Source organism: Triticum dicoccoides, chromosome 4B (assembly GCF_002162155.2).
Source record: "Triticum dicoccoides isolate Atlit2015 ecotype Zavitan chromosome 4B, WEW_v2.0, whole genome shotgun sequence".
Lineage (NCBI taxonomy): Eukaryota > Viridiplantae > Streptophyta > Magnoliopsida > Poales > Poaceae > Triticum > Triticum dicoccoides.
The window spans coordinates 526,274,444-526,296,706 of NC_041387.1; positions in this window are offsets into that span (position 1 = coordinate 526,274,444).

Genomic DNA, 22,263 nt, shown 5'->3' on the forward strand with positions numbered 1-22,263 from the left:
TCATCCAATCGATTGGCTTCAGTTAGCAGCAGTAGCGACGAAATCGCTCCATCGGGTTCAGTTAACAGCCATCGATCGATCGCTCGGGTTCAGTAATGCATAGCCTGCAGTGCAATCGCTCGGGTTCAGTTAGATCCCAACGCCTCGCTCGGGTTCAGTTAGAGCCAACGCCTCACACGTGTACGAGAGAAACGCGCATCGCTCGGCCCCCGACCTCCCACCGTAACCGGCAACTCCCCAAAATTCCCCCCCCTCACTTCTACCATGGTTTTTCCGTCATGGACGGCCCAAAGAATGTCATGCAGCTGCGTCTCCGGCCCACCCAGGACGAAAAGCCCATTTTCTGTCATGATTTTTTGTCATAGAAATAGGAGCCCACCACATCTATGCTGATACCGGGTTTTGTCATAATTATCGTCATAGAAGTGTCATATGTATGATAGAAAAAATTCGTTCGGCCCAAAATGTCACGGATGTGTCTTTTTTTGTAGTGATCTTGGGCTGATGATGAATAGTACAGAGGACGAACAGCCTCACGAGAGGTGTTCTTGAGCTGGTGTGGTGCTCTGCTTGTTCTGGTTTCGGTGAGATCTAGATGAGTTGGCCCTCTACTGTGGTGGTTATCTCTATATATAGAGGCCCTAGTCCTCTTCCCAAATAATGAGCGGGAAGGGAGCCAACAATGGCCATTTTGAAAGGGGACAACCAGTACAAGCTATCTTGACTAAAGGTGGTCTTCGACTGCCAAAGGCACTAGTGATGACGCCGTCTTGGGCTCCATGGTGACCTCCGTCCTGCGGTCCTGCTGGTCTTGGTCTCGTTGCACCGATATGGAAACCTTTGCTTGATGCCTCGGTACTCTGCGCCCGTGCTTGCCCCCTTTGCACCAAAGAGGAAACGAGGACGCTGCGCAGGCTGGCACCCGCCTCGTCTTGATTGTCATGGCTTGCCTCATGAGCACCTCGTGAGGTACCCCGTGCCTTGATCTCTCCACCTCCTCGCGAGCCTGCCTGGTGAGGCCACCCCTGAGAAGGCCTTGCGTCATCTGCCCCACGAGGCTTGGCCCCTCGCGAGGGTCCTGAACTTGGGTTGATGAAGACGGGCCGTACTAGGCCACTGCTGAGCCACACCGCAGGCCGCAGGCAGGCAAGTCTGGGGACCCCCGTTCCCAGAATGCCGACATGATTTCTTCGGCTGAACCGAATCAACTCGGTGCCACCGATTGCAACCACTCGGTGCTACTGATTTCAGTTCGGAGACAAAATCTGTGTCACTTGCATTCTTCATATTTGTCCCAGCTCCACTCTTTGTAACTTGTCCTTTAACAGCATCAATATTACACGTGGCTTTGAGATTTGAATCCAGGACCAAACCTACTTGACTCATGCTCCAGAAGTCCCTTCTTGGAAATTGATGTCAAACGGGGAGAGGGAGAGAGCACATCAAAGCTTATCACATAAGAGAGAATGCACTCATAAAAGCTTCTCCTGATGCTCTTTTTCTTAAGAGGAAAGTTGTCTCATGTCCTCAAGAGGGTAAAGACATGATAGTATATGTTATGACTTTATCTTGCTCCGGTTACTTTCTTCTTTGCTCTGATTTTCTGCTACCCTATCTACTGCCATTATCCCATGTCAGATTCAGGGGGAGAAAGACATCTAAGGGAAGAAAAGCTTTGGAATTCATTGCATATCTTTATTCTTGGGGACATATCAATATCCAAATAGAGTACTTATTACCCACACTCTACATGTCATCCCAATCTTGGTATTCTTGTGCTCTTTAGTTCTTGCTCTGTCTAGTATATGTTCTTGTGTTATTTAACCTTGTTTATCCAGGTACATCTTCTTCAAGCTAGCTCAAGACCACAAGGTAAGTATATGCATCACACTCATGTGCATAAAGATCTCTTGCTATGGTACATATTGTTTGCAAGAGAGACTCATGAACATGAAGGTATATTTCCAATATCTATATCATTTTCTCTGATGCATATAGCCAAGACACATGTAACTCAATGCTTGCTCCGACATGTTTATGCATTCTCATACTCTTATGATCTATCATCACATGATTGCATACATGCAGGGGGAGCCAATGCATGTTGCATGTCCTTCCAAAGCTTTAGTTGCTATTTCCATATATCTTCATATGAAACTTTGATGTATGTTGTCATCAATTACCAAAAAGGGGGAGATTGAAAGCACAAGTGCTCCCTGGGTGATTTTGGTAATTCATGACAACATATCTCTTGTTGGACTAATACTTCTACCTAGTGCATTTCAGAAAAGTTCAACATTGGAGTGGCATGGACATTGACAAGAGGATGTAGAACCCCTTCAAGATGCTAAGGACATATAATGGCAACATGCTCAAGACTCTACATTTTCTATTTTAGTGATCCAAGATCACATTGAGTCCATAGGAAAGCCAATACTATTAAAAGGGGATGAGGTGTTGCTTAATGGCTTGTTTTCTCAAAGTGCTTAGTGATATGGTCCAAAACCCTCAGCCACTTTCTCACATCCACATATGTCTTAAACCTAAATGTCAAACTCGGCCCCTCCGACTTTGTCTATCCGGCACCACCGAGTTTCATCTAATTCAGCCACTGCCAAACCCTAGTCACTTCGGTCTCAATGAGATGGGCTTACAAACTCTCTGTGATCTATTGCAACATTCTCGGTTTAACCGAGTTTGTTTAGTCGGTCCCATCGTGTTCGCTTGACCAATCCTCTGTTTAGTTATTACCAAAATAGGTCTCACCGAGTTTGAGTAATCGGTCAAACCGAGTTGAGGTTTTACCCTAACCCCTGCACATCGGTCCCACCGAGATGACTATATCGGCCCCACTGAAAACTCTAACATTCACATTTTGACCTAAATCGGTCTGACCGAGTTTGCTGATTCAGTCCCACCGAGTTTGGGAATCTGTGCGTAACGGTTATATTTTGTGTGGAGGCTATATATACCCCTCCACCCACTCTTCATTCGTGGAGAGAGCCATCAGAATGTACCTACACTTCTACTACTCATTTTTTGAGAGAGAACCACCTACTCATGTGTTGAGACCAAGATATTCCAATCCAACCATATGAATCTTGATCTCTAGCCTTCCCCAAGGTGCTTTCCACTGAAATCATCTTTCCACCATAGCCAAATCTATGTGAGAGAGAGTTAAGTGTTGGGGAGACTATCATTTGAAGCACAAAAGCAAGGAGTTCATCAACAACACACCATCTATTACCTGTTGGAGAGTGGTGTCTCCTAGATTGGTTAGGTGTCACTTGGGAGCCTCCGTAAAGATAGTGGAGTTGAACCAAGGAGTTTGTAAGGGCAAGGAGATCACCTACTTCATGAAGATCTACCCTAGTGAGGCAAGTCCTTCATGGGCGATGGCCATGATGGGATAGACAAGGTTGCTTCTTGGTGGACACTTCATGGGTGGAGCCCTCCATGGACTTGCGCAGCCGTTTCCCTCCGTGGTTTGAAGTCTCCATCAACATGGATGTACGATAGCACCACCTATCGGATGTTGGGGAACATAGTAATTTCAAAAATTTCCTACGCACACGCAAGATCATGGTGATGCATAGCAACGAGAGGGGGGAGTGTTGTCCATGTACCCTCTTAGACCGAAAGCGGAAGCGTTATGACAATGCGGTTGATGTAGTCGTACGTCTTCCTGATCGACCGATCCTAGTACCGAACGTACGGCACCTCCGCGATCTGCACATGTTCAGCTTAGTGACATCCCATGAACTCCAATCCAGCAAAGGGTCGAGGGAGAGTTTCTTCATCACGACGGCATGATGACGGTGATGATGATGCTACCGACACAGGGCTTCGCCTAAGCACCGCAACGATATGACCGAAGTGGATTATGGTGGAGGGGGGCACCGCACACGGCTAAGAGATCAATGATCAACTTGTGTGTCTTGGGGTGCCCCCTGCCCCCGTATATAAAGGAGCAAGGGGGGAGGCCGGCCAGCCTTGGGGCACACCAAGGAGGGGGAGGAGTCCTCCTCCTAGTAGTAGTAGGACTCCCCCTTTCCTAGTCCAACTAGGAGGATGAAGGGGGAAGGAAGGAGACTAAAAGGAGAAGGAAAGGGGGGCCGCGCCCCCTCCCTATTCCAATTCGGACCCCATATAGGGAGGGGGCGCAACTGCCCCTTGTGGGCTGCCTCCCCTCTTCCCTATGGCCCATGTAGGCCCAATAGTCCCCCCAGGGGTTCCGATAACCCCCCAGCACTCCGATAATTATCCGGTGACCCTCGGAACTCATCCGGTGTCCGAATATAGTCATCCAATATATCAATCTTTATGTCTCAACCATTTAGAGACTCCTCGTCATGTCCGTGATCACATCCGAGACTCCGAACTATCTTCGGTACATCAAAACACATAAACTCATAATACCAATCGTCACCGAATGTTAAGCGTGCGGACTCTACGGGTTCGAGAACTATGTAGACATGACCGAGACACGTCTCTGGTCAATAACCAATAGCGGAACCTGGATGCTCATATTGGCTCCTACGTATTCTACGAAGATCTTTATCGGTCAAACCGCATAACAACATACGTTGTTCCCATTGTCATCGGTATGTTACTTGCCCAAGATTCGATCGTCGATATCTCATTACCTAGTTCAATCTCGTTACCGGCAAGTCTCTTTACTCGTTCCGTAATGCATCATCCCGCAACTAACTCATTAGTGACATTGCTTGCAAGGCTTATAATGATGTGCATTACCGAGAGGGCCCAGAGATACCTCTCCGACAATCGGAGTGACAAATCCTAATCTTTATCTATGCCAACTCAACAAACACCATCGGAGACACCAGTAGAGCACCTTTATAATCACCCAGTTATGTTGTGACGTTTGGTTGCACACAAAGTGTTCCTCCAGTATTCGGGAGTTGCATAATCTCATAGTCATTGGAACATGTATCAGTAATGAAGAAAGCAATAGCAACATAATAAACGATCAAGTGCTAAGCTAACGGAATGGGTCAAGTCAATCACATCATTCTCTAATGATGTGATCCCGTTAATCAAATGACAACTCATGTCTATGGCTAGGAAACTTAACCATCTTTGATTCAACAAGCTAGTCAAGTAGAGGCATACTAGTGACACACTGTTTGTCTATGTATTCACACATGTACTAAGTTTCCGGTTAATACAATTATAGCATGAATAATAAACATTTATCATGATGTAAGGAAATATAAATAACAACTTTATTATTGCCTCTAGGGCATATTTCCTTCAGTCTCCCACTTGCACTAGAGTCAATAATCTAGTTCACATCACAATGTGATTTAACACCAATATTCACATCTATATGTGATTAACACCCATAGTTCACATCGTCATGTGATCAACACCCGAAGGGTTTACTAGAGTCAATAATCTAGTTCACATCGCTATGTGATTAACTCCCAAAGAATACTAAGGTGTGATCATGTTTCACTCGTGAGAGAAGTTTAGTCAACGGGTCTATCACATTTAGAGTCGTGTGTATTCTGCAAATATTTTATGTCTACAATGCTCTGCACAGAGCTACTCTAGCTAATTGCTCCACTTTCAATATGTATCGAGATTAAGACTTAGAGTCATCTGGATCGGTGTAAAAGCTTGCATCAACGTAACTCTTTACGACAAACTCTTTATCACCCCCATCACCGAGAACCATTTCCTTAGTCCTTACTAAGGATAATCTTGACCGATGTCCAGTGATCTACTCCTAGATCAAAATTGTACTCCCTTGCCAAACTCAAGGCAGGGTACACAATAAGTTTGGTACACATCACAACATACTTTATAGAACCTATTACTGTGGCATAGGGAATGACTTTTATTCTTTTCTATTTTCTGCCATGGTCGGGCTTTGAGTCTTACTCAACTTTACACCTTGTAATACAGAGAAGAGTTCCTTCTTTGACTGATCCATTTTGAACTCTTTCAAAAACTTGTCAAGGTATTTACTCATTGAAAAATCTTATCAAGCGTCTTGATCTATCTCTATAGATCTTGATGCCCAATATGTAAGCAGCTTCACCGAGGTCTTTCATTGAAAAACTCTTTTTCATGTATCCCTTCATGATATCCAGAAATTCTATATCATTTCCAATCAACAATATGTCATCCACATATAATATTAGAAATGCTACAGAGCTCCCACTCACTTTCTTGTAAATACAAGCTTCTCCAAAAGTCTGTATAAAACCATATGCTTCGATCAACTCATCAAAGCGTATATTCCAACTCCGAGAGGCTTGCACCAATCCATAAATGGATCACTAGAGCTTGCACACTTTTGTTAGCACCCTTTGGATCGACAAAACCTTCTGGTTGCATCATATACAACTCTTCTTTAAGAAATATCCATTTAAGGAATGCAGTTTTTATATCCATTCACCAGATTTCATAAAATATGGCAATTGCTAACATGATTCAGACGGATTTAAGCATCTCTACAGTTGAGAAAATCTCATTGCAGTCAACACCTTGAACTTGTCCAAAAACCTTTTATCACAAGTCGAGGTTTGTAGATAGTAACACTACTATCAGCCTCCATCTTCCTCTTGAACATCCATTTATTTAATATGTCTTGCCGACCATCGGGCAAGTCCACCAAAGTCCACACTTTGTTCTCATACATGGATCCCATCTCAGATTTCATGGCCTCAAGCCATTTCGCGGAATCTGGGCTCATCATTGCTTCCTCATAGTTCGTAGGTTCATCATGGTCTAGTAACATGATGTAACATCCCAAATTTTCAATTTGGAATGTTATACATTAGATCATCATGCATTACATTTTTTCTTGCATTGTTGATCCTAGAAATTTCACGCAACCCAAGGACCCACAGAGAGAGTTGGAGATTTCGAAATTTTCGTATTTGAGTTCTCTCAAATTATGAAAAGAGGATCATTTGATTTTATTTATTTTATCTTCAAATATTTTTTCCAATATCAAAAATAAGAGGGGGAATAATATGACTTTCCCGAAATTTAGGAAAAATGAGGATTTAATAAATAAATCAAATTTTGGATTTTTCTCGGAGTTTATTTGCCCTAGGAAAAATGCGTATTTTAAAAATTAAATTTTAGGCCCCGAGTAAAAGTTCATTTTGTTCGACTCATTTTTAGGAGTCGGGGAAAATTTACTTTGTAATTTTTGGAGTCCGGTAGATTTTCTTTTTTGTGTTTTTCCGCGCGCGAAACCGCCCGCGCCAGGCCGCATGCGCACGCGCGCAGCGCCGCCGCGCCAGGGAGCCAACGCCGCCGTTTTCCTTTTCTTTTGCAAATCCTAGTAGGATTTGGACCCCGTTTCATTATTCCGTTTTTGTTTCTAGGATTCCTATTCCTACTCTTATTCCTTGATCCCTCCTCCAAGCAAAACCCTCCCCTCCCCAATATAAATACCCAAGCACCCCCCCTCTAAACATCAAATCAAAACCTCTCCTCTCCTCCCGCAGCGCAGCGCAGCAGCAGCAGTAGCCAGCGCCGCCGCCGCCGCCCCTCACCCACGCCGCCGCCTGCCAGCGCCGCCGCCGCCGCTTGCCACCGCCGGCGCCAAGTGCCGCCGCCGCCGCCCAACGCCGCCGCCGCTTGCCACCGCCGGCGCCAAGTGCCGCCGCCGCCGCCCAACGCCGCCGCCTGCCAGCGCCGTCGCCGCCGCTTGCCACCGCCGGCGCCAAGTGCCGCCACCGCCGCCCAACGCCGCCGCCGCCGGAGCCCCTCGCCTCTTCAAGGTACTAGCCCCACGCCGCGTCACTTCTTACCCTCGGTTCGGTTTTTCTCATAAACTGTTCCGGTTTTCTAGATCGGTTTTTTTCGTTTCGGTTTTCTTTCCGAAACCCTAGATCGGTTTTTCTCGTCGGTTTTTCCGGTTTTGTTGTTTAGCGAGCGTTCGCCGGACCGTTCGTCTTAATGAACGTGATCACCGGTTATTTCCGGTTAACGAACGTTCGTTCGTTTAACCGTTCGTCGTTTTCTTTTTAATCGGATTTATTCCGCTATTTTTCTGATAGCGATTTCAGATCCGATCTTCTTTGTAGTTTATCTTCTCGCTCGTTTATCAGAATCAGGTGATTCAAGCGCCTGGAGTTTCATTTCGAAACCGCCGTTCCGACTAATCAACTTAAACCAAGTTTTGCTACTGTAAAATTTGACTTAGTTTCAAATTGCTAGAACCGAGTTGTTTTCTCTCGCCGTTTGACTTTCGTTGCTTTATTCGATTTGATTGTTTTGCAACCAGGGTTCTTAAGTTGGACTTTCTGGTTCGATCTTTCATTCGAGTTTTACCTGTGCATTAGATGAGTACTTATTGTATGCTTGTTGTTTGTCTGCGATAGATCACCCGGAGTGCGCCGCTTGTTACTTCGAATCTCTAGGTTTCGTGGATCATCAGCAAGGCAAGTAACACTTGATCATACCTTTTTCTACTACCCAGTTTTTATGCATTAGCTCAATCCTCAAACATTGCATGATTAGGATCTAATTAAATTGTGGGATGGGAAGTAGATGAGGTAGTACCTATTACCTGTTTTACTTATGAAACCTTTGGGAGTTACTTCTACGTTTGCTTATTATGCCATGCTATGCTAGTAGACGTGGATTGGGTGAGTGAATATCCATGACATATGTGAGTTTGTTAATTAATGGTTTATCTAAGGTGGCAACTTAAATACACATCTGGGTGGATTGAGGCACCTGGAGTTACCAGGACTTGCCTGTTTTTTTTGGAAATCCCGGGGGTACCGTGTGATTTTCCTATGGATCGCCACCCAGGCTCAAAGGGATCATAAGATAATTCATACTAGTAACTTACGTGTGCAGCCACAAGCCATTATGGGCTCTGGCATAGTTGACTAAGTCGTGCGAAGTCTTATAGTGGTGGACTAGCAGATGTAGGGGATGTAGGTGTACCGGTCTACCCATCGTAAGGTGCTAGCGCTTCTGAAAGACTATGTCTCGGTCATCCGTTTCTCAAACACCATGGAGTGCGGGAAACCAAACGAAGGCGATCGAGTCTTGTGGGGAAAAGTGCGCAAACCTCTGCAGAGTGTACAAACTAATCATGATTAGCCGTGTCCCCGGTTATGGACATCTTGAGTATCTAGTACTTGAATATTCTGTGAATCTCAACATGTTACTCTAATTTAATATTGATGGGTTTGTTAATGAGTATTTTTAATTGGGATTGAGGATGCTGTTCTCAATGTTTAACAACCACCATGATAGTTAAATAAATTTATTCCTTTGCAGTAGGGAAAAATTGGCTTTATGCAAACACTGTAACCATAGAGCTTTACCACCTGCCAAATATGCATGTAGTACAGGCTTATCATTCATTATTCTCTATGTGTTACATTGCCAGCATATTCCATGTGCTGACCCGTTTTCGGGCTGCAACTTTCATGTTGCAGACTTTTCAGACGACGAGTAAGGTGCTTTTAGGTCGTAGTTCTATACTCAGTGATGCTGCTGGAGTTGATGGACTCACTTATCTTCCAAGTCTTCCGCTGTTATCGTTATTAGATGGCCTTAAGCCATGATTATTGTAATAAGTCCTCTTTTGGACAACGATGTAATAAGTGTGTGATTGCTACTCTGTTATAAATCCTTTGAAGTACTGTGTGGTGTCAGCATTACTGATCCAGGGATGACACCTGAGCACAGAGACTTGACCATCTGAGGTCGGGTCGCTACAGAGATGGTATTAGAGCCAGGTTAACTGTAGGACACGACCACTAAGTTAAAGCCATAGATCATTATTCTCTTCTCATTTTCTAACTCCTCATCTTTTCTACTCTTTTAGGATGACGGACGCAAAGATCAAGTACGCTCAACCAGATGAAGGCACACCTTTTGGATTCCATTTGAAGGAAGTCGCCAAGTACCTGAACATTGGACTACCAAGCTTCACCGGGACTTTCAACGCCACTCTGCCTGAAGAGGAGCGCTGGAAGATTCAAGCTCATGTTTCGGGAAGGACATTCGCGCCAATCACCAAACCCATGGATAGTGTTTTCAGTGCACCAACCTGGAGTCTGGGAAAGAGCATGGCAGCTCATATCACCATGGGACGCATTGGAGAAGTTTACCAAGAAGACCTCAAGGACACTATCTACCAAATTTGCGGACGCCGGAATGAAGATTGGGAGATAGTCAGCACCAAGAAGGATAGATCCATTGCAGCTTTCATCCAGGAGTTAAACTAGCACATTCGACGCCAGGAGAACCAGATGTGCAATGATATGATAGAGTTGAAGAATGCGAAGGGAAGGATCATCGAACTTGAAGGAGAGCTGAAGTCTAAACGCAAGGAATACATGGACGATATCATATCTGTCGCAAGGCACAATAGCGATCTTAAGTATGAGATTGGGGAACTCAAGAAGAAATTAGCGCTCAAGAATGAAGACAAGTACGTCGACTGTCTGAGCAACTACATCATCATCGACGACACCGATTCGGATCCAAGTGAACCCGATTTTGAAGACGAAGCTGGAGCAGACATCATGGAGTCTTCCACCGGTTCAAATTAATAGATGACCACCATATATTAGTAGTATTCCCTCCATGTAAACATTATAGTACACGCACTTTGCGATAGTTAGACCGTTGTATGCCCTTTGTTTGAAATGAATGAAGTGATTTTGTGTGCATTTGTCTCATGAGCATTTGGGTAGTGTTTTCTCCGTAGACCTCACTCTATTCTTAATTTCTCGTCTTTTCTAAACCCCTTAGATGCCTCCGAGACGCGACCCCGAGTTTGTTTTCCCGCCAGAGATCACTCAGTTGATTCAGCAGCAGAATACTTTGATTCAGATATTGGTGCAGAACCAAGGCAACAACAACAACAACCCACCACCACCACCTGCGGATCACTTGACTCGTTTCCGTAGGCTAAATCCGCCGGTGTATTCCAGTAGCACCGAGCCGATTGTAGCAGATGATTGGCTCCGCAAGATAGGAAGGGAGTTGACAACTGCATGATGCACAGATGGTGAGAAGGTGATGTTTGCTGCACATCAGCTTGACGGATCCGCAGCAGCATGGTGGGAGAATTTCACAGCCACTTACCCAGTAGACACTGTGACATGGGATCAATTTCAGCAAGCTTTCCGCACTGCCCATGTTTCAGCAAGAGCTATGGCCATGAAGAAGCGTGAGTTTCGCAACTTACGCCAAGGAGGAAGGACTGTTGACCAGTATGTGGATGATTTTAGTAAGTTAGCACGTTATGCCCCAGATGACGTTGCTACAGATGCAGCTAAACAGGAGAAGTTTCTGGAAGGACTGAATGATGAGTTAAGCATGCAGTTGATGATAGCAATATTCAATAACTACCAGCAGTTGGTAGACCGCGCCCTCATGATTGAAGGAAAGCAGCAGCAGATTGAGAATCGCAAGAGGAAGTATGGGCAAGGGAAGTATAACTCTGGAGCCCAGCAGAAGACCCGTTATACACCTAAACAGGCAGTTCAGTTTCAGCATACCCATGGAGGAGGTAGTTCGCACAACCATAATGGCCACAAGAATGGTAATGGGAATGGAGGAAGCAACGGCCAGAACCGGACCACACCATCAACCCCACCCAAGAAAGACGTGAGCCATGTCACCTGTTACAAGTGTTCCAAGACCGGACATTATGCAAGTGATTGTCCCGAAGGCCAAGGTGGAAATGGAAGCTCTGGAAAGAAGCCAAACCCTTTCAACACGGGACAGGTGAACCACATCGATGTGGAGGAGGTTGAAGCTCAGCCCGATGCAGTAATAGGTAAGTTTTTGGTTAAGACATTTACTGCACTTGTTCTTTTCGATACTGGTGCATCGCATTCATACATATCAAGGGGATTTGTAGAAAGGTATAGTCTGCCTACTCAGATTCTTAAAACCCCTATGCTAGTAACTTCACCAGGAGCAGACTACATGGCCAGACAAGGATGTTTTCAACTGCCATTGAGTATAGGAAGGCATGTATTCCCATCGGATTTGATCGCTCTGGAATCCCAAGGTTTGGATGTGATTCTCGGTATGGATTGGCTGTCGATGTATGGAGGAAACATCGATTGCGCAAGTAAGACTATTTTGCTCACAACGCCAGAAGGAAGGAGGATTAGGTATGTATCACGGCATGGACCAAATAGGAATCAAGTAAATTCCTTATCAGGAGTTGTGCAGGAAGAGGTACCAGTGGTGAAGGATTATCCTGATGTATTTCCTGAGGAATTGCTAGGAATGCCACCAGATAGAGACATTGAGTTTTTGATTGAGCTTTTGCCAGGAACAGGCCCAATATCAAAGCGACCATACAGGATGCCCGCACAGGATTTGGCGGAAATCAAGAAGAAGATTAAGGAGCTATTGGATAAAGGTTATATACGCCCAAGTTCTTCGCCTTGGGGATCACCCGTACTTTTAGTGGAGAAGAAGAATGGATCGTTAAGGATGGTTGTTGATTACCGTGGATTGAATGCAGTAACAATCAAGAACAAGTACCCACTACCAATGATAAATGATCTGTTTGATCGTTTGCAAGGAGCTAAAGAGTTTTCCAAGATCGATTTGCGATCAGGGTACCATCAGTTGAAAATTGGAGAACAGGACATACCTAAGACAGCGTTCACCACAAGATATGGGTTGTATGAGTATACCGTTATGTCATTTGGACTGACTAACGCACCTGCCTATTTCATGAACCTGATCAACAAAGTGTTTATGGAGTTTTTGGATAAGTTCGTCGTGGTGTTCATTGATGATATTTTCATTTACTCAAAGAATGAAGAGGAACATAAGGAACATTTGCAATTGGTTTTGGAGAAACTAAGGGAACATCAGCTATATGCCAAGTTCAGCAAATGTGAGTTTTGGCTAAAGGAAGTTGGATTTCTTGGACATGTTATATCTGGAGAAGGTATAGCAGTTGACCCCACAAAAGTTGAGACCGTAACCAAATGGGAAGCACCAACGACCGTTGGAGAGATCCGGAGTTTTCTTGGACTCGCAGGATACTACCGGAGATTCATTGAGAATTTCTCAAGGATTGCAAAGCCTATGACGGAGTTGCTGAAAAAGATACCAAGTTCATATGGACGGAGGATTGTGAGGCAAGTTTCCAGGAGTTGAAGAAAAGATTGGTTACCTCACCAGTGTTAATTTTGCCAGATCAGACCAAGGATTATGAGGTGTATTGTGACGCTTCACGTCGAGGACTTGGAGCTGTGCTTATGCAGGAAGGGAGAGTTGTTTCGTATGCTTCACGACAACTAAAACCTCACGAATTAAATTATGCCACACATGATTTGGAGTTAGCAGCCATAGTGCATGCATTGAAGACATGGAGACATTTCCTCATTGGAAATCATTGTGAGGTGTACACGGATCACAAGAGTTTGAAGTACATTTTCACGCAGAAGGAGTTAAACCTTAGACAAAGAAGATGGTTGGAGCTCATCAAGGATTATGATATGAGATTGCATTATCATCCCGGAAAGGCTAATGTAGTAGCTGACGCATTGAGCCGCAAGAGCCATGTCAATACGCTGATGACGGGAGAGATACCAAAGGAATTAGCAGAAGATCTTCGTGAGCTATGTTTGGAAATAGTTCCGAGAGGCTATGTAGCAGCATTGGAGATTCAGTCTACCTTCATGGATAAAATCAGAGAAGCTCAGAAAAATGACAAAGAGATCGCGGAGATAAAGAAGAAAATGAGCGAAGGAAAAGCAAAGGGATTTCGTGAGGATGAGCACGATACCCTATGGTTTGAGGATCGTGTTTATGTGCGAAATGATCCGGAGATCAGGAAGTTGATTCTGCAAGAGGCACATGATTCACCCTATTCAATTCACCCAGGAAATACCAAGATGTATTTGGATTTGAAGGAAACGTTCTGGTGGACCGGAATGAAGAAAGATATTGAGGAGTATGTAGCAGTTTGTGATGTATGTCAGAGAGTGAAGGCGGAACATCAAAAGCCAGCAGGATTGTTGCAACCGTTGCCGATACCTGAATGGAAGTGGGATAAACTAGGCATGGATTTCATCACGGGTTTGCCAAAGACACGTTCAGGCTATGACTCGATTTGGGTTATAGTCGACCACTTGACGAAGGTAGCGCATTTCATTCCAGTCAAGACTACCTATAGCAGTGCTAAGTTGGCAAAGATATACATGACCAGAATTGTGTGTTTGCACGGAGTTCCGAGGAGTATCGTATCAGATAGAGGAACCCAATTTACCTCAAAGTTTTGGAATCAGTTGCATGAAACATTGGGAACGAGGCTGGAATTCAGTACAGCTTTTCACCCCCAGACAGATGGACAAACTGAGAGAGTCAATCAGATTTTGGAGGACATGCTGAGAGCTTGTGCACTAGATTATGGATCTAGTTGGGACGATAACTTGTCGTACGCAGAGTTTTCGTATAACAACAGTTACCAAACCAGCTTGAAGATGGCACCTTTCGATGCTTTATACGGAAGAAGGTGCAGAACACCGTTGTCATGGGACGAGGTTGGAGATCGTCAGTTGTTTGGACCAGATTTGATTAAGGAGTCTGAACAGAAAGTTAAGTTGATTCGCGATAGGCTCAAGGTAGCCCAGTCCAGATAGAAGAGTTATGCGGATTCAAAACGCAAGGCGATAGAATATGAAGTTGGAGACAGAGTTTATCTTAAAGTATCCCCACTTCAAGGAGTTAAGCGTTTTGGAGTTAAAGGAAAATTAGCACCACGTTTCGTTGTACCGTATAAGATCTTGCAACGCATGGGAGAAGTCGCTTATAAGTTGGAATTATCTTAGAGTATTCCATGTTTCTCAGCTGAAGAAATGTCACGTCGAGACGGCAGAGGTACCGCTAAGAGATACAGTGCCACTGGAAGCAATTCAGTTGAAGGATGATTTAACATATGAGGAGAAACCAGTTAAGATTCTCGAATATGCCAGCAAAGTTACTCGCACCAAGGTTATCAAGTTTTGCAAGGTTCAGTGGAGCAACCACACGGAGGATGAAGCCACCTGGGAGAGAGAAGAAGATTTGCTCAAGGACCACCCTCACCTATTTTCTAGCCAACCCGAATCTCGAGGGCGAGATTCATCTTAAGGGGGGTAGGTTTGTAACATCCCAAATTTTCAATTTGGAATGTTATACATTAGATCATCATGCATTACATATTTTCTTGCATTGTTGATCCTAGAAATTTCACGCAACTCAAGGACCCACGGTGAGAGTTGGAGATTTCAAAATTTTTGTATTTGAGTTGTCTCAAATTATGAAAAGAGGATCATTTGATTTTATTTATTTTATCTTCAAATATTTTTTCCAATATCAAAAATAAGAGGGGGAATAATATGACTTTCCCGAAATTTAGGAAAAATGAGGATTTAATAAATAAATCAAATTTTGGATTTTTCTCGGAGTTTATTTGCCCTAGGAAAAATGCGTATTTTCAAAAATTGCATTTTAGGCCCTGAGTAAAAGTTCATTTTCTTCGACTCATTTTTAGGAGTCGGGGAAACTTTACTTTGTAATTTTTGGAGTCCGGTAGATTTTCTTTTCTGTGTTTTTCCGCATGCGAAACCGATTTTTTAAAAAAAATGCCGCAGCGCGACTGGGCCAAAGGCCCAGCCGGCCGAGCCGCCGCTTGCCACCGCCCGCGCCAGGCCGCACGCGCACGCGCGCAGCGCCGCCGCGCCAGGGAGCCAGCGCCGCCGTTTTCCTTTTCTTTTGCAAATCCTAGTAGGATTTGGACCCCGTTTCGTTATTCCGTTTTTGTTTCTAGGATTCCTATTCCTACTCTTATTCCTTGATCCCTCCTCCAAGCAAAACCCTCCACTCCCCAATACAAATACCCAAGATCCCCCCTCTAAACATCAAATCAAAACCTCTCCTCTCCTCCCGCAGCGCAGCGCAGCAGCAGCAGTAGCCAGCGCCGCCGCCGCTGCCCCTCACCCACGCCGCCGCCTGCCAGCGCCGCCGCCGTCGCTTGCCACCGCCGCCGCCAAGTGCCGCCGCCGCCGCCTGCCAGCGCTGCCGCCGCCGCTTGCCACCGCCGGCGCCAAGTGCCGCCGCCGCCCAATGCCGCCGCCGCCGGAGCCCCTCGCCTCTTCGAGGTACTAGCCCCGCGCCGCGTCACTCCTTCCCCTCGGTTCGGTTTTTCTCATAAACCGTTCAGGTTTTCTAGATCGTTTTTTTAGGTTTCGGTTTTCTTTCCGAAACCCTAGATCGGTTTTTCTCGTCGGTTTTTCCGGTTTTGTTGTTTAGCGAGCGTTCGCCGGACCGTTCGTCTTAACGAACGTGATCACCGGTTATTCCCGGTTAACGAACGTCCGTTCGTTTAACCGTTCGTCATTTTCTTTTTAATCGGATTTATTCCGCTATTTTTCTGATAGCGATTTCAGATCTGATCTTCTTTCTAGTTTATCTTCTCGCTCGTTTATCGGAATCAGGTGATTCAAGCGCCTGGAGTTTCGTTTCGAAACCGCCGTTCCGACTAATCAACTTAAACCAAGTTTTTCTACTGTAAAATTTGACTTAGTTTCAAATTGCTAGAACCTAGTTGTTTTCTCTCGCCGTTTGACTTTCGTTGCTTTATTCGATTTGATTCTTTTGCAACCAGGGTTCTTAAGTTGGACTTTCTGGTTCGATCTTTCATTCGAGTTTTAACTGTGCATTAGATGAGTACTTATTGTATGCTTGTTGTTTGTCTGCGATAGATCACCCGGAGTGCGCCGCTTGTTACTTCGAATCTCTAGGTTTCGCGGATCATCAGCAAGGCAAGTAACACTTGATCATACCTTTTTCTACTACCCAGTTTTTATGCATTAGATCAATCCTCAAACATTGCATGATTAGGGTCTAATTAAATTGTTGGATGGGAAGTAGATGAGGTAGTACCTATTAGCTGTTTTACTTATGAAACCTTTGGGAGTTACTTCCACGTTTGCTTATTATGCCATGCTATGCTAGTAGACGTGGATTGGGTGAGTGAATATCCATGATAGATGTGAGTTTGTTAATTAATGGTTTATCTAAGGTGGCAACTTAAATACACATCTAGGTGGATTGAGGCACCTGGAGTTACCAGGACTTGCCTGTTTTTTTGGAAATCCCGGGGGTACCGTGTGATTTTCCTATAGACCGCCACCCAGGCTCAAAGGGATCATAAGATAATTCATACTAGTAACTTACGTGTGCAGCCACAAGCCATTATGGGCTCTGGCATAGTTGACTAAGTCGTGCGAACTCTTATAGTGGTGGACTAGCAGATGTAGGGGATGTAGGTGTACCGGTCTACCCATCGTAAGGTGCTAGCGCTTCCGAAAGACTATGTCTCGGTCTTCCATTTCTCAAACACCATGGAGTGCGGGAAACCAAACGGAGGCGATCGAGTCTTGTGGGGAAAAGTGCGCAAACCTCTGCAGAGTGTACAAACTAATCATGATTAGCCGTGTCCCCGGTTATGGACATCTTGAGTATCTAGTACTTGAATATTCTGTGAATCTCAACATGTTACTCTAATTTAATATTGATGGGTTTGTTTATGAGTATTTTTAATTGGGATTGAGGATGCTGTCAACCATTCTCAATGTTTAACAACCACCATGATAGTTAAATAAATTTATTCCTTCGCAGTAGGGAAAAATTGGCTTTATGCAAACACTATAACCATAGAGCTTTACCACCAGCCAAATATGCATGTAGTACAGGCTTATCATTCATTATTCTCTGTGTATTACATTGCCAGCATATTCCATGTGCTGACCCGTTTTTGGGCTGCAACTTTCATGTTGCAGACTTTTCAGACGACGAGTAAGGTGCTTTTAGGTCGTAGTTCTATACTCAGTGATGCCGCTGGAGTTGATGGACTCACTTATCTTCCAAGTCTTCCGCTGTTATTGTTATTAGATGGCCTTAAGCCATGATTATTGTAATAAGTCCTCTTTTGGACAACGATGTAATAAGTGTGTGATTGCTACTCTGTTATAAATCCTTCGAAGTACTGTGTGGTGTCAGCATTACTGATCCAGGGATGACACCTGAGCACAGAGACTTGACCATCTGAGGTCGGGTCGCTACACATGACTTCCAGAATAGGATTACCATACCACTCTAGTGCGGACTGTACTTTGGAAGACCTACGAGGTTCTGTAGTAACTTGATCTCAAGTTTCATGATCATCATCATTAGCTTCCTCACTAATTGGTGTAGGAATCACTGGAACTGATTTCTATGATGAACTACTTTCCAATTCAGGAGAAGGTACAATTACCTTATCAAGCTCTACTTTCCTCCCAGTCACTCCTTTCGAGAGAAACTCCTCTAGAAAGGATCCATTCTTAGCAACGAATATCTTTCCTTTGGATCTGTGATAGAAGTTGTACCCAATTTCCTTTGGGCATTATACGAAGACACACTTCTCCGATTTGGGTTCGAGCTTATCAGGTTGAAGCTTTTTCACATAAGCATCGCAGCCCCAAACTTTAAGAAATGACAACTTTGGTTTCTTGCCAAACCACATTTCATAAGGCGTCATCTCAACAGGTTTTCATGGTGCCCTATTTAAAGTGAATGCAGCTGTCTCTAATGCATAACTCCAAAACAATAGTGGTAACCCAGTAAGAGACATCATAGATCGCACCATATCCAATAAAGTGCGGTTATGATGTTCGGACACACCATTATGCCGTGGTGTTCCATGTGGCGTGAGCTGTGAAACTATGCCACATTATTTTAAATGATGGCCAAACTCATAACTCAAATATTCTCCTCCACAATCAGATCGTAGAAACTTTATTTTCTTGTTATGATGATTCTCCACTTCACTATGAAATTCTTTGAACTTTTCAAATGTTTCAGACTTGTGTGTCATTAAGTAGATATACCCATATTTTCTCAAATCATCTGTGAAGGTCTGGAAATAACGATACCCGCCACGAGCGTCAACGCTCATTGGACCGCATACATCGGTATGTATTATTTCCAATAAGTCACTAGCTCGTTCCATTGTTCCGGAGAACGGAGTTTTAGTCATCTTGCCCGTAAGGCACGGTTCGAAGCATCAAATGATTCATAATCAAGTGATTCCAAAAATCCATATTTATGAAGTTTCTTCATGTGCTTTACACTGATATGACCCAAACGGTAGTGCCACAATTATGTTGCATTATCATTATCAATTTTGCATCTTTTGGCATCAATATTATGAATATGTGTATCACTACGATCAAGATTCAATAAACCATCAACATTGGGTGTATGACCACAGAAGGTTTTATTCATGTAAACAGAATAACAATTTATTCATTATCTTAGATGAATAATCGTATCGCAATAAACATGATCTAATCATATTTATGCTCAACGCAAACACCAAATAACATTTATTTTGGTTCAACACCAATCTCAAAAGTATAGGGACTGTGCGATGATGATCATATCAATCTTGGAACCACTTCCAACACACATCGTCACTTCACCCTCAACTAATCTCTGTTTATTCTATAACTCCTGTTTCGAGTTACTAATCTTAGCAACCAAACAAGTATCAAATACTGAGGGGATACTAGTACGGTACACATCAATAACCTGTATATCAAATATACCCTTGTTCCCTTTTCCATCCTTCTTATCCACCAAATATTCAGGGCATTTCCGCTTCCAGTGACCATTTCCTTTGCAGTAGAAGAACTCAGTTTCAGGCTTTGGTCTAGCTTTGGGCTTCTTCACGGGAGTGATAACTTGCTTGCCATTCTACTTGAAGTTCCCTTTCTTTCCCTTTCCCTTTTCTTGAAACTAGTGGTTTTGTCAATCATCAACACTTGATGCTCTTTCTTGATTTCTACCTTCGTCGATTTCAGCATCATGAAGAGCTCGAGAATCATTTTCGTCATCTCTTGCATACTATAGTTCATCACGAAGTTCTAGTAACTTGGTGATGGTGACTAGAGAACTCTGTCAATCACTATTTTACCTGGAAGATTAACTCCCACTTGATTCAAGCGATTGTAGTACCCAGACAATCTGAGCACATGCTCACTAGTTGAGGAATTCTCCTCCATCTTTTAGCCAAAGTACTTGTCAGAAGTCTCATACCTCTTGACACGGACATGAGTCTAAAATACCAATTTCAGCTCTTGGAACATCTCATAAGCTTCGTGACATTTCAAAAACGTTTTTGAAGTCCCGGTTCTAAGCCATAAAGCATGGTGCACTAAACTATCAAGTAGTTATCATATTGCGCTTAGCCAAACGTTCATAACGTCTGCGTCTGCTCCTGCAATAGGTCTGTCACCTAGCAGTGCATTAAGGACATAATTCTTCTATGCAGCAACGAGGATAAACCTCAGATCACGGACCCCGTCCGCATCATTGCTACTATCATCTTTCAACTTACTTTTATCTAGGAACACACATAAAAACATAGGGAAGCAACAACGCGAGCTATTGATCTACAACATAATTTGCAAAATACTATCAGGACTAAGTTCATGATAAATTAAAGTTCAATTAATCATATTACTTAAGAACTCCCACTTAGATAGACATCCCTCTAGTCATCTAAATGATCACGTGATCTGTTTTTTTGCCTATTTTAGTGTTTCGCAGAAAAGGAATATCAAACCAAATCCAAACGGAATGAAACCTTCGGGAGAGTGATTTTTGGAACAAAAGTGATCCAGGAGACTTGGAGTGGATGTCAAGACAGAAGCGAGGAGGCCACAAGGCAGGGAGGCGCGCCTCACTCCTGGGCGCGCCCCCACCCTCGTGGGCCCCTCGCAGCTCCAGCGACCTACTTCTTCCTCCTATATATACCCATATACCTAGAAAACATCCAGTAGCACCATAGATCAAGAGTTCCACCGCCGCAAGCCTCTATAGCCACCAAAAACCAATCTGGACCCTGTTCCGGGACCGTGCCAGAGGGGGCATCCCTCACCTGGCCATCTTCATCATCCCGGCGCTCTCCATGACGAGGGGGAGTAGTTCACCCTCGGGGCTGAGGGTATGTACCAGTAGCTATATATTTGATCTCTCTCTCTCTCTCGTGTTCTTGATTTGGCACGATCTTGATGTACCGCGAGCTTTGCTATCATAGTTGGATCTTATGATGTTTCTCCCCCTCTACTCTCTTGTGATGGATTGAGTTTTCCCTTTTAAGTTATCTTATGGGATTGAGTCTTTAAGGATTTGAGAACACTGTATGTATGTTTTGCATGTGCTTATCTGTGGTAACAATGGGATATCACGTGATCTACTAGATGTATGTTTTGGTGATCAACTTGCGGGTTCAGTGACTTTGTGAACTTATGCATAGGGGTTGGCACACGTTTTTGTCTTGACTCTCCGGTAGAAACTTTGGGGCACTCTTTGAAGTACTTTGTGTTAGTTGAATAGATGAATCTGAGATTGTGTGAAGCATATCGTATAATCATGCCCACAGATACTTGAGGTGACATTGGAGTATCTTGGTGACATTAGGGTTTTGGTTGATTTGTGTCTTAAGGTGTTATTATAGTACGAACTCTATGATAGATCGAACGGAAAGAACAACTTCGTATTATTTTACTACGAACTCTTGAATAGATCGATAAGAAATGATAACTTTGAGGTGGTTTCGTACCCTACAATAATCTCTTTGTTTCTTCTCTGCTATTAGTGAATTTGGAGTGACTTTTTGTTGCATGTTGAGGGATAGTTATATGATCCAGTTATCTTATTATTGTTGAGATGTAGCGACCAGACCTCAAACAGTCGAGTCTCTGTGCATCAGTGTCATCCCTAGATCGGTAATGCTGACACGCACAGTACTTGAGGATTTATAACAGAGTTTTAATCACACACTTATTACATCGAATGTCTCAAGAGAGAACTTATTACAATAATATGGCTTAAGGCCATCTAAATAAGATAACAGCAGAAGGCTTGGAAGATAAACTGAGTCCATCAACTCCAATGGCATAGCTGTGTGAACGAGAACGACCTATGACACCTTACTCATCGTCTGAAAAGTCTGCAACATGATATGTTGCAGCTCGTAACTGGTTAGCACATGGAATATGCTGGCAATGTAACACATAGAGTAATGAACAGAATAAATGCTATCACTACATGCATATATGGCTAGTGGAAAGCTCTATGGTTACTGTTTTTGCATAAAGCCAATTTTTCCCTACATCAAAGGAATAAATTTCTTTTAACTATCACGGTGGTTGTTAAACATTGAGAAGGTTCCTCCAA